We start from the raw sequence: 14,138 nt of genomic DNA on the forward strand, positions 1-14,138 counted from the left end.
AGGGGTGGTACACTCTGCCAAATATTGGCGGTTATCCTTCATCAGCTGGGGTTCTCCCTCAACCAAAGGAAGTCACAGTTGTGCCCATCTCAGGAATTGGTCTTCCTAGGAGTGCGTTGGAATTCTACCGTTCAACAGGTGTTTCGTACGCCCAAGAGACTTCTGTCCCTCCGCAAGGCGGTGAGGCACTTTCTGGCCCACGCGACCACCTCGGCATGGTGGTTCCAGCACATTTTGGGCCTGATAGCCTCCTGCGTGCTCAGTTTACAGCATGCTCGCCTCAAGATGAGGCACCTCCAGCTCCACCTGGTGGCCAGTAGAGATCAGGAGACAGGTCTCTGTCGGACAGGGTCCCAGTACCACCGCTCCTACTGCCCAATCTTTGCTTGTTGCTGATGGATGGCAATGTTTCAGTGGGAGCCCCCTTCACTTGACCAAAGTTTTCCGTTTGTGATGACAGACTCCTCCCTTTCGGGCTGGGGGCTACTCTGAATGGCTATGCGATTCATGGAGCTTGGTCCAGGACAAAAGCCCTCCTGCATATAAATCTACTCGAGCTCAGGGCAGTGGGCCTGGCACTCAAGGCGTTTTAGCCCCTCATCAGGGACAGATTGCTTCTGGTCAGAACGGACAATTCTACCGCAATGTTTTACCTGAACAAGCAGGGTGTCAACCATTACCCCCTCCTCTGCATGGAGGCTATATAAATCTGGGATTGGGCCCTGGCAGAGGGGATTTGGATTTCAGCAGTCCACCTCCTGGGGGGGCAGCAATGCAGAAGCGGACCAGCTGAGCCGATTGGGGTTCAACACCTACGAGTGGGTGTTGCACACCAACTTCTTGTTGCCCCTGTTCCAGCGTTGGGTGTTCGCAGACCTGGATTTGTTTGCATCCCATCTGAATTCCAAGTGCCCCCAGTTTCCTTCATGTGCAGGATGGAGTCGGGGTCTCTGGGAGATGCCTTCCAGATCTGTTGGCACGGCTGCAGGTGTTAGGCATTCCCACTTACCCCTCTGCTCCAACTGACCCTCTGCAAGTTCTGGGCTTTGGTGGGTTGCAGCTTCATTCTGATTGCACCCCACTGGCCTTCGAGACCCTGTTTTTTGGATCTGCTGCAGTTTTGCTCCCAGGGTCCCGTCCACCTTCAGATCTCCAGCAGGGGATTCCTGAAGCAGCAGGGCAGGGCAGTGGAACATCCGAACCCGGCCAAGCAGGCGCTGGCGGCTTGGTCCCTGACCAGCTGAGGCTTCAACATGCTCAATTTTCTGGCTCGTTCTGGATTTCAGGTGGATGCTTGCTGCACTTTTTTGGTGACCATTGTGGCTTACAAGATTTCCCCTGAGCACATATTTTCTGCGGCCAACCAGGTGGTTAACGCCCACCTTAAGGGGGTGTCTAGGCTTTTTCAGCCAGTGCATAGGCCGTACCCGGATTGGGACCTCAATGTGGTTCTTGCAGCTTTGCAGCACAAGCCTTTCGAGCCAATGGCATCTTTGGACATCCGCTTGGTGACACTAAAGAGAGTGTTACTGGTGGCTCTCACCTCTGTGTGCAGGGTGAGTGTGCTGCAGACCTTGTCCTTGTGCGAGCCCTTTACCGCGTTTCACTACAAGGTCATCTTGCACACTCACCCAAACTTCTTGCCCAAGGTGGTCTCTCCATTTCATCTGAATCAAGAGATTTGCCTGCCGGTGGTCTTCCCGAACCCGCAGTCAGAGGCAGAGAGGGCACTGCATTCTTTGGGGCTCAAGAGGTTTCTCAAGTTTTATCTCTCTGGAACGAAATCCTTCAGGAAGTCTGAGGCGTTGTTTGTGACTTTTGAGGGCTCCTCCCCGGCTCTCAGGCTTCCAAGGCTTCCATCGCCCGTCTAATGGTTCAGGCCATTTCAGAGGCATGCAGAGCCATGGGCAGCCCTGTTCCTGAGGGGACTCATGCCCATGCAGTCAGAGCCAAGGCCACCGCTATCAAGTTTCTGAGACATGTTTCTTGGAATGTCATCAGCAAGGCGGCGACTTGGGCCACTCCGTCGGCCTTCTGTAAGCACTATGCACTGGACACCAGCTCCCAGCGCGATGCAGAGTTTGGTCAGTGTGTCCTATATATGAGACCGGTTATCACAGCTCCACCCTATGTTCTTGTTTGGTGGAATCACCCACATGGATGGATGTTAGGGAGAATTCTCAGAAATGTGCTAATTCCTCTCTACTTTAGAGACTACCAGGACCTTTGCTGGATTTTGAGGACTTTGATTGTTTACCTGGAGAGAGTGAGACCCTTTTTCCCACTCTCTCATGTATTTTTCTATGATGTGAACTCTGTGTTTCTTTTGGTTGTGGAGTCTGACAAACTACATAGGCATCATCTTTTACATTGTACCACACAGCACCTTCAGTGCAGTGGCACAGGGAAGTCTTTCAGATGTCCTAAAGGTTTGAATACCTTTTTCTTGAATAACTACTGTTTCCAAGAGCAGTGAAGTGAAATTGACTCCACTTACATTTGTAACTTTCTAAACACAGCACACACTCTCTTACAATAGGGTGTGGGAGGGGTTACTTAGCATCCCCTTTGTCTAGTTTCTTATTTGTTGTTACTCTTTCCTTGATGAATGGCTGGTGGCAGTGGTTTACTTTGAACTACTGTAGTGTGTCTTTATCAGGAGCTGCGTTCACAGCTGCAGTAAAGCACCCAAGGATGCCCTTTTTGTCAAAATGGCCTCAGCCTTCTTTTTTCGCTATTTCTTTGTGGAAAGGTCCTTCTTGAGATTTACTCTGCGCGCCAAACCAGATTTTGTCCCTTTGTTTGTTTTGTCTTTGGCGGGATTCACGAGTGAAGCCCGCCTCTGGCTCCATTATGTCTGGTATGGGCAGGAAGTGAGGGAAGTGCCTGAAACGCCCTGTGCTCAATCCCCTTGGTTACAGGAATTCACCAAAAGGTGATTGGCCAGCTGGCAGTCCGGCAAGGGCAGCGACCCTGCTGTTTGACTGGCAGCTGAGCTGGAATGAATGGGAGAAACCTGCATAAATGGCAAGGCTTTTTGACTGGGAAGGCAGAGTCGACCACTGGATGAAGGAATCCGAAGAAGAACTTGGAAGAGACGCCTGCTGCAACTCCTGGACCGTTGGTTTGCCCGGTGAAGCCCTGCTGCTGTGCTGAAGCTCCGAATTCGCCTCGACTAGAGAAGCCCTGCAAGGACGACTTCTCCCCTTGAGTTGGTGGCACCACTCAACTCCAAAGTGAACTCGTCTGGACATCCTCTCGGAGCTGGCTATACTTCCTTGCTGCTGCAGGAACCTAAGTGTCAGGGAGAGGAACACCAGATTCGGGGTGCATCACTTTTAAGTTGGCCAAGAGCTCCAGGAAGATCCTCTGGACTCCCAGGAAACAAGACTGACTGAGCCTGAGACACCTCAACAGAGTGCTGGACCCCAGATGCAAGGAAAGCCCATCTCGACAGCCAAGAACCGCGTTGGTGCTGTTTGCTATAGACACGAGGAGCTGAAACCGCGAAGTGCCACTGAATAGAAGTTTGTCCTTTTCTGTCTCTGACCGTCCCATTGCAGTGCAGAAGTCCTCCAGACGTCCTCCCTCTTGTCCCCACGACTGAGGCCCAGGAAACAGGATCTGCAGAGCTGCACAGGAACAGAAGCCAGCTGAAACCATTTATTCTAACCAAAGGTACTGTACAGTCTAAGAGAACTTGCCTCTTGTTGTGTAGCCTCACTTGTTCTAAGTTGAGGCTTGTCTTGGTTGCTTCCGTAGGGTTGCTTACAGCTTCTTTACCTCACAAGCCTAACAGCTTGTGGCCCTACTTTGATTTCTTATTTTCTAGAAAGACTTCTAAAACATTGTGCAAGACTTTTACCTACCTCTGAGAAGTGGTTCAGTTCACCTAGACTTTTGCCCAATTGACATTGGCCTGGCTTGACTCCCTGAAGGACTCTTCTTCCATCTGACTTTGTGTTTGGTCTTCCTTCCAGTAAGAGGTTAACTTACTTTGGATTGGGGGTTTCAAAAAGGACTTAACTGCTTCAGAATATTTGGATGATCTCTTGTTTTATTCTAACAAACCTTTTCTTTGACACTCATCTCAGTATTGCTCTTAATGTACCAGTAATATATTAATGTCCACAGTGTCCTAGCTTTTTAAGTCACCTGAGGCTGTAGGAAGTGTCTGTTTGCCATCCCAAATGGGTGTTTGCTGATTTAGAGAAACTAAGAGTGTGTATTTTGGAGGTATTTGTGTGTTGCTATTGTATTGCTCCCTTCTGAAGAAGGCTTATTCAAACTGACTGTTAAATAAATTAATAATTGATTAAGCAAGAATTCTTGAGTATGTGTTTATTTGGATACTTGTCACTGTAAATCTCTGTGTAACTCCCATACTGCTCACATTTACCCCTCCTGAGATAATCCTTGCTGCTCAATCAAGCTACCAACCTGTGTAGTACAGACTTATACGAAAGGTTGGGTTCCTATTGCCAGGAGGCAAAGGTTGTTGTAGAGCACCCAAAGGGTACTGCTCCAAATCTTGCCTAACAATGGAGGAAAGGGGACGGGACATATGTGTAATTAAAGTTACTCACCGTAGTGAATAGAGCACTCATAGTCCATAGTCCCCTTTCCTCCATATGTCCCACCCGCCTTCCCCCGCTAGTATGCCAATGGATAATATGTGATAAGCATAGCCAGGTATCTAAGCATCCGATGTGTTCAAAGGGCACTGAGGTGAGGCGCCGCAGGGCGGGGCCTCAGTGGGGTGTTCCTATGCCTGAGGCCACGCCCCCATGTGCGATACTACATTTAAAGGGGAAGCTCAATTTTTCGCTGCCAAAGGTACCCATTTTGGGGGAAGCCCACAAGGATGCAGAAAAGGGGACTATGGACTATGAGTACACTAGTTACTACGGTGAGTAACTTTCATTTTGTACCTTATATTTTATTTAAGATGCATCTTTAGACTTGTAATTATCAACTGTAAATAATAAACTTGTTATGATGCCATTTCCATGGACGGGCATAAGCATTCAGTGTAACTAGCAAATAAACATGTTGTGGTTCTTGTATAAACTGTATTCATAAACATTATATGATATCTTGCTCCTTTTGAATGTGCATCTTGCTGTTGTTGTCATTTCTGTAACAAATCACAATAAACATATTTTGAGGTCTCCCAGGAGACATGGAACTTTCATAGGGTTCCACAGCACTGGATATATGTGAGCAACTCTCCTGGTTGCCAGATTCATCTGCAGCAGGAGGGCCTCTATTTTATATGAACATAAATACTTACCAAGAAAACTTACCTTGACTCCTGGAAGTTCCTCACTTCAGAATGGCAACAAGCCGATCCTCCAGTGGCCTTCTACCACTTTGCATTTCGTTGTTCTGCTCCTCATGCTCTGTCCTGTTGAAGTTGCCTTCTTCCTCCAGTGTGTGCTTACTTTGGTCTGCATCACTTTCTGTTTTCCTTATCCATCCGACTTCTGTTTGGGATTCTGACTCCTGCCTCCCTTCGCTTCGTGGAAGTTAAGCATTCACCCAGAGTAAGTTCATCCCGAGCAGACCCTCAGCTGTTCCACCCTTTGTGGTCCATAGCGGTGCCCAGAGCCTGTTGCCCCCCGAGCACTCACTCCCTGTGCTCCAGTATCCACCTGTTCCAATATCTAGAGAAGAAGATACTGATACTTCCCCTCGATTGATGCCGTTGCTGTTCATGGAGAAAAGGACCTTCAGATGCCTTGTGGCACGTGATCTGCAGCATGCTATCTGCTCCGGTGACGCCTCCTTCTGTGTTGACAACCACGCTATGCTGCCAACCACCCAGCTCCCCGGACGTTCTCCTTCCTCCGGCTGACTTCTAATTGCAGCGCACCTTACCTTTCTTCTTTGGTGCATGCCTCTGTCCCGCCTGCCGTTCCTGAAGGTTGTCTGGCCTTTCCCTACTACTGCATATACAGCGCTTCACGCCTCTTAACCACGGGCCCTCCATAATATCTGCCGGTCCCCCTGCTGATGAACATTCACTGCTAGTATGACTCTCCCAACACTGGGGCCATATACAGACCAAGATACCCCAGAAACTGCTGTACTTTTTACGCTTTTATTAACAGAGCACTATTTATGTGTTGATCTACCTCCCTGGTCAGACTATCACTCTCTGGGTTAAAGGGTGCTTATGCATGTAATACATTACAGTAATTATTGCTCATGGTGAAATTGGGTTATGATGGATTAGTGGGTGCCTTAATCCCATTCCCGCAATTCTGCAATTAAATTACTAAGTAACCCAAATGTTTCCTTTGGCATAGATCTTCAACACATATTGTCCATTGCTGCACAGCCCTTATCTAAGTGCCACTCACTACGGTATCTCTATAGAGGATCCCTGTCTGACCCACATTACATCAACCATGACAAACTTGCCTCCTCATATCCTCCAAAACACAGGTGAACCTTCAATCCCATGGGAAACATGGAGAGATGTCTTCCTTGATTATGTAACTGCCATTCATGGCCCACATTTCAACATGGAGAGGCGCAGAGTCCTCCTCATGAATAGTCTGGGCCAATCTAGTCTCTAGCGATGCACGTTGCCGGGGGAAATACTTCAGGACCCCGTAATGGGAGAGGCAATCAGAGAGCGCATAATATACTACTTCAAGGCAAATGATACGCTGGGAATAACTAAAGCCACCCTGTGGGAGGCCTTCAAAGCTGTAATACGCGGTCACATAATGGCATTCAAAGCACAAAGAGACAAGCAAAGCAGTAAATGGGAAGCCGAGCTAGAAGCAAAGAGCGTGGCGATACGGGAGGAAATGACCCGTGACCATTCCTCGAAATTGAAGAGAGCCTATAGACACGTACAGGGACAATTGGAATCCTTCCGGACCAAGCGTGCAGAGAAACACTTACTACACCTGAAACACTGGTATTTCGTGAAAGCGAATAAAGCCGACAAACATTTGGCAAGGCAGATATAAGGAAAACTACAAAATCAAACGATAAAAGCTCTGTTGGATGAACATGGCCAGACGAGAACTCTGTTGACGGAGATGGGAACAATATTTAAAGAATTTTACCAAAAACTATACACGTCAGACAACCCTAGTGCGAAAGAACAATCCACATATCTGAGAACTATTACTCTCCCGTCAGTGACACAGGAGGTGAAACAACAGCTAGACAGACCCAGTACAGAGGAGGAGGTAATCAGAGCGAACCGGGAACTGCCGAACAACAAAGCCCTGGGGCCAGACGGATTTACGGCGATATTCTACAAAGCCTATGCAGGCGACCTGGCCCCGATCCTAGCGGAACTATACAATACATTTAAAGACACAGCCAATATCACGCCATCCATGAATGAGGCGAAAATCCTGGTCTTCCATAAACAAGGGAAGAACCCGGAATCCCCGAGCTCTTGCTGCCCTATCGCACTATTAAATCTGGATACTAAGCTATACACCAAAATCCTGGCCTATTGGCCAGGATTTTGCGCAGCACCATTGTGAGTCTATTCACTCACAATGGTTCTGCCCAAATTAATCCACCAAGATCAATCAGGGTTCATACCCAACAGGATGACCCACAACAACATCAGACGGATAATCCACCTGATCGAAAAGATTGGACACACATACACCCCGGCCATGCTGCTGGCGATAGACGCGGAGAAGGCCGTTTGACCTGGTCGAGCGGTCAATGCTATTCCACATCCTGGGGAAGATGGGCATGGGAGAAGACTTTATTAAGATGATTTGTGCCAACTACAACTCATCATCAGCCCGAACAGCGGTAAATGGAGAAATTTCAGGTATGATCAGGATAGGGAGAGGCACCAAACAGGGGTGTCCGCTCTCTCCACTTCTATATGCAATTTTCGTGGAACCACTCCTGGAGCAGATCAGAGAGGTCCCAAACTTCAAGGGCATAGACATGGGAGGGATTACACACAAATCGATGGTTTACGCAGACAACATGCTGATGGCCCTGTCGGAGCCGACGAGGTCCCTGCAATCCCTCATACAAGAAATAGAGAACTATGGCGCCATCTCAGGACTGAAAATCAACAAGCAGAAGTCTGAAATCCTAATTCTAGCCGGAAACAGAGAAGAGATCCACAGACAAGCAGAGGAGCTCCAACTAAAAGTGGCAAAAGGAGAGGTCAAATACCTTGAAGTGGTCCTGACAAACAAAATTAAAGACCTCTGCAGGAAACTTTCCGCGCCTTCTGGAAAGGACCAAAAGAGACCTGGAAAAGTGGAACCCGTTGTCGATCTCATGGTGGGGCCGGATGACAGTGATTAAATTGACATCCTACCCAGATTACTGTACTCCTTTCAGGCGTTCCCCATCCAACTCCCTCCCTCTTTCTTTAAAACCCTTACCAAAGCAGTGTCATCGTACATCTGGCAGAAAAAGCCCCCAAGACTCTCTAGCCTAATACTCACAGCACAGAAGGAAACGGGAGGCATGGCACTCCCACACTTCTGGAAATATTATAAGGCCGCTCAATTGTGGGTCCTGAAGGAATGAATCCCGGACACCTCCCAGAAAATATGGGAAGCTCAGGGCAGTGGCAAAAAGCCGACTATGCCACCTCTTATGGACTAGCGCCGAACACAGACACCAGAATGTTCGAATAAGTGAGGTCTTGAAAGCAATCGCTGGTGATATGGAATAAGACAACCAGAAATGAAATACTGACAATAGACCCAGCCCCCATTTATGCCACTACTCAGGAATCCAGAATTCCAACCAGGAATGGAGAAAGGGGCATTCCAAAAATGGGAGGAGGCCGACTGTACTAAGGTAGGGGACATGTTCAAGGAGCAACAGATCAGATCCTTCGCTGAATGCCAAGAACTCCTCGGTCTCTCAGAAAAAGATAGATACAAATACGACCAGCTACACCATTGGCTATCCGATCCAGCAGATCACACAGACGGAAACCAGAGCTCTAACCCCATTTGAGACATACATTATGACACAGTCAGAATCGAAGAAGTTTGTCTCAGCCATATACAAATTTCTCAACGCCCCGACAGAAGAAATCAAGTGGCAATATATGAAGAGGTGGGAAACAACGTTGGGGAGAGCAGTCACGAAAACACAATGGGAGTACGTCTGGCGCATCATCCTCAAATGGACGAGAGCAGTACAGATAAGGGAAGCTTGGACAGAAATCCTGGTTCAGAGGCATTATACTCCCGAAAGATTACACATAATGTACTGTGCCACACAGAATAAATGCTGGAGAGGATGCGACGCCGAGGGTAACTGGAGACACATCTGGTGGGACTGTCTGAAGCTGCTCCAATTCTGAATGGCGGTAAAGACCCAGATGCAGGCGATGTTTAAGGGAGCGGAAGATCTATGTGAAGAGGTATGGATGTGTGGCATGTGGAGTCCCAGAGACAAGATACTGGCAAAAACACAGAAAAGGAACTTTATGGGGCTCCTAACAGTGGCCTGGCTAGCAATAGCTCAGAAATGGAAGCAGAAAACACCACCATCCAACTTGGATTGGCTCCAAAGAGTCTGGTCCCATCTGGCGATGGAGCGCATCACTTACAACATCCAGGGGGACTGCCAAAGCTTTACAACAGATTGCGGAACGGTCCTGGAATATCTACAGAGCGATTATATGGTACAGTGGAGCCCTCACAAAATACGTATTATGGACTTGTTTACATAAACTAATAGAATCCAGATAGTTTGCACTCATGGACACGAGGACATTGACTCCGGTGGGGGGGGGGGGATAGAGGGGAGGAAAGGGTGTGGGCCAGGAGGGAATGTCCCATTGTTGATGTTTATGAAAATGCAATAAAAACACGTTTAAAAAAAACGCATCAAAACAAAGAAACCCATAATTAAAGGAGATGACACGAAGTGACCTGCCAAATCTACAGCTATCAGGAGATGCTTCAGGTGTTGCATTTCCACTCATTTAGCAAATAACCCCTAGTACCCAGCACACAATGGCCAGTGTGGGAAATGTGGGAGGAACGATCTTTTTACTAAATGTTGCCATAACCCTACCAAGAAAGTAGTCAAAGAAATTAATGGTAATACTGAGAATGAAGCTTCAGAAGGACCATACTCTACGGAAGAGTCTGCTGGGGTTACCTGGTCTGAATACAATGTTGTGTGTAGTATAGATGGAAAACCATACTCAATTGTCATGATTAATACCCCTGTCTAAATGCTTATTGACTCTGGCTCAGATTATACAATCATCAATAGAGAGACGTGGCATTCAAAATGTGTCAATGTTAGCCTAAGGCAATCACATGTTAAGGCCAGTGGCCATGGTGGGTCTAGAATTACAGTGCTGGGATGATTTCTTGCAACTTTAAAATGTAAAGGTACATTTACAAAAAACAAGGCAAATGTCTTTGACAAAGGTGGCTGCCTTCTGGGATGGTATCAGCAACGCGATATGGGGTTAACAATCAACCCAAAAATTCCAGGCTGTATTTCCACCATATCCGCCACTCCAGAAGACAGCATAAAAGACGTTTTCAGAGAAGAATTTAGCTGCCTCAAGGGTAAATGTTCCAAACATTGGGGAATTGGCCATCCTCACAGAGGGAGCCAAAGTATTTTCCACACTTGATCTGGCGTCAGCTTATCACCAGGTTTGGTTACACCCCAAACACAGAAACCTCACCACCTTTATTACACAAGATGGCACTTTTCAGTTCAAGAAAATGCCTTTTGGGTTAAAATCAGCTGCTGCATTCTTCCGGAGAATGATACAAAAAAGAAATATGGGTGACATTACAGGGGAGTTCAATTACCAAGATTATATATTGGTCATGGGGTCATTCACTAAAGACCATGATGTCAAGCTCAAGGTTGTGTTAGGCAGATTAAGTAATGTTGGTCTCACCCTGCAAGGTCTAAATGCTGTTTTAGAGCACCACATATTGACTACATTGGTCACCAACTATCAGGGAAATGTGTATCCCCCAGAGACGATTTAGTATCATCCATACTACAATCACTTCCATCCAAAAACAGACAAGATGTTATGCCATTTCTAGGTCTAGTAGAATATTACTCTAAATTCATAAGACACTTCTCAGACAAATGCTTCAAAATTTGGAGCTTATGCAAAAAAGGCCAAAACTTTGAATGTAATGATACATGTGAAAATGAATTTTCTGAGATAAAGAAGTCCATAGTCAATGCCCCCATTCTTTCACCTTTTGACGCTGACAAGGCTTTATCGGTGACATCGGCTATACAAAAATTAAAAACATTACTATGGGGCAGAAACTTTTCCATCATCACCAACCATAAACCACTTGTTGCCCTATTTATGTCAAAAGGGTGGATGGTGTCTCAGGAATAATAATGAACTGGGTGACATCCATACAAGGACATGATGTCGCCACTTAACATGTGCCAGGTAAGGAAAATGTTATAGGAGATTATCTTTCACGATTTGCAGTTAACACGTGTGATTAAGACTCAGAAGAGCCCATGAATGAGGTCTTTTGGGTGTTTGGAGAATCCATAACTCAGGATGAGTACATTGTCGTTAAATGACATTGAACTTCAAAAGATAAAAGAGTTTGTGCTTATTGATTGGTCTGGGTGGACACCCGATATGGGATTGGGGGCCTTTAATAAAATAAGAAATGAACTAGGCATAGAAGATGTTCATCTGGTGAGAGCAGGAAGAAGTATTCCCCCCAGTGGCGTAAGAAAAAAGCTCATTCAATTAGCCTATGAAAATCACATGGGTATGTCCTGAACCAAAGGGATTCTTTGTGCAGACTATTTGTGGCCAGGCCTAGATACAGAAGTAGAAGACAGTTTGCCAGTATTGCCTGGTATTTCCGCCAGGATACCCGCAAAAGGTAATAACGTTACTGTCTCTTAACATGACAGTAATACCGGCATATTAAGAGGTCAGGCGCCGGTAGTAAATCCCCATTCCATGGAGTCATATAGGACTCCATGGTTGGATTGTGCCGGTATTACCGGCAACGGTATTGCTGTGCTGGTAATGCATGCCGTTTTTTGTCAGTAGGTGTTGGATTTATCTCCAACTCTTAGCTGGAGGTAACTTCTCCATCCCCACTGGCAAACATGTAGTTTCCTGATCCGGTAAAAATGTCAGTAAATGTTATTACCACCACTTTATTACTGGACCAGAAAACGTGTAATAACCCCCCCCCCCCCGAAAACCCCTCCCCCCCAGCGGTAAAAAATTGCACTACATGCTCTTCAGCAGACAAAGCACTCAAAACGTATCTACAACCTTTGAAACCCATAGAACTGCCTAACATTCCCTGGGAGTACATTGCTTTACATATTTTGGATCCCTTACCGTCCAGGGAAGGCAAACAAAAGTACATAATCATTATCGTTGGTTTATCTATATTCCAAATGGGTAGAGGTATGCTCAGTATTTGAAGCAGATTCAAAGGCAGTAATTCAATTAATGAATGATATTTTTCAAAGAAAGGGAATACCAAAGAAAATCCTAACGGATAATGGTCTCCAGTTCACATCTAGACTTATGAAAACGTTTTTAGACAACATGGGGATTGAACACCATAAGTCATCAATATTTCATCCCTCTACTAGTGGAATAGTGGAGAGGTTCAACAGAACGTTAATACAAAATATTTGCATGTCAATTTAGGGAGGAAAAAGCTGAGAGAGTGACATAGAGAAACTTGCAAAAACATATAGGTAATCAACACATGCCACTAGGGGATTAATCCCTTTTGAAATATTAAGGAGAAAAAAAGCTGCCACTCATGTCTGTCCACCGTGGTTGGGTAGAATGAGATTTATTTAATGGAATGACTTGAAACTAAGGAAAAAGTTCAACACAACGCTATCAAGAGTAGAGCATGGTGGTAAAGTATGGATTTACATACCTGTAGGTGTACTTAAAGGAGAAAGCAGATTTAGTGGTCCATTCAGGGTAGATCTAGTTTTGGATGATGCAGTTATAATAGAGTGATGGGTGAACCTGGAATAAAGGCAGGATAGCCACTCACTTGATAATAATATTTTTATTTTCAACGGTAGAGGAAGGGGGTGTTATATATCCCTTCCCCTGACTATTTCAATTAATACATAAAATGTGTAAGGTTGTCATTATGTTTCATAATATGCATTTTTACCTTATAAGGTCATTAGCATCTGTTTTATTTAAGATGCATCTTTAGACTTGTAATTAGCAACTGTAAATAATAAACTTGTTATGATGCCATTACCATGTATGGGCATAAACATTCAGGGTAACTATAGCAAATAAACATGTTGTGGTTCCTGTATAAACTGTAATGCATAAAGATGTTATGATCTCATGCTCCTTTTGAATGTGCATCTTGCTGTTGTTGCGATTTCTGTAACAAATCACAATACACATGTTTTCTGGTCTCCCAGGAGACATAGAACCTTCAAAGGGTTCCACAGCACTATATATATGTAGGGAGGGTCATCTGCAGCAGGAGGGCCTCTATTTTATATAAAATGAATACCAAGAAAACTTACCTTGACTCCTGAAAGTCCCTCACTTCAGCATTTCAGAATTTAATGTACTTAATTTCCCAAATCTTTACCTGTGATATAATGTTATTATTATTGTTATGGTATTTATTGAGCATTGACCTAGCTTCGAGAAGCAACGGAGCACTTAACAGAGCTATATAACAATACAGATACGTAACGGAACGCTTTACATAGGTATACAACAGTACAGATGCATAACGGAGCACTTTTCAGAGGTAACAACATAACAGATATACAGCGGGGTAGGATACAGAAGGGCACAGAGGAGGGGTACAACTGTATCGGGTGGCAGGTAGCAGGGGGCGGGCACCGTTGTATTGTAGGAAAGTGGGGGCGAGTCTGATGCTGACGGGGAGGAGGTTCCATAGTCTTGGGGTGTAGGCAGAGAAGGTTTGTTTTCTGGTATTTTCCTTTTTACAGCAGTGGATCTCAAGTCTGAACATTCATTGGCTTCTGGTGGTGCGCTGTCCGCCGGAGATGCTGAGGTTCTCTGCGAGGTAGTTGGGTGACTTCAGGGCGACTGCCTTATAGATGATGCAGTAAGACTTGAAGGTGATATGTGCTTGCAGTGGGAGCCAGTGAAGGTC

General features: G+C 45.8%; 1 protein-coding gene across 2 annotated transcripts in view; it reads left to right on the forward strand.

The window, feature by feature from the left end:
- The window catches only part of ADAM9 (ADAM metallopeptidase domain 9), a 1,404,333-nt gene that overhangs the window by 1,078,129 nt on the left and 312,066 nt on the right, over positions 1-14,138 (forward strand). The window lies entirely within an intron of this gene.

This window comes from Ambystoma mexicanum, chromosome 10 (assembly GCF_040938575.1).
Source record: "Ambystoma mexicanum isolate Mex_15411 chromosome 10, UKY_AmexF1_1, whole genome shotgun sequence".
Classification (NCBI taxonomy): domain Eukaryota; kingdom Metazoa; phylum Chordata; class Amphibia; order Caudata; family Ambystomatidae; genus Ambystoma; species Ambystoma mexicanum.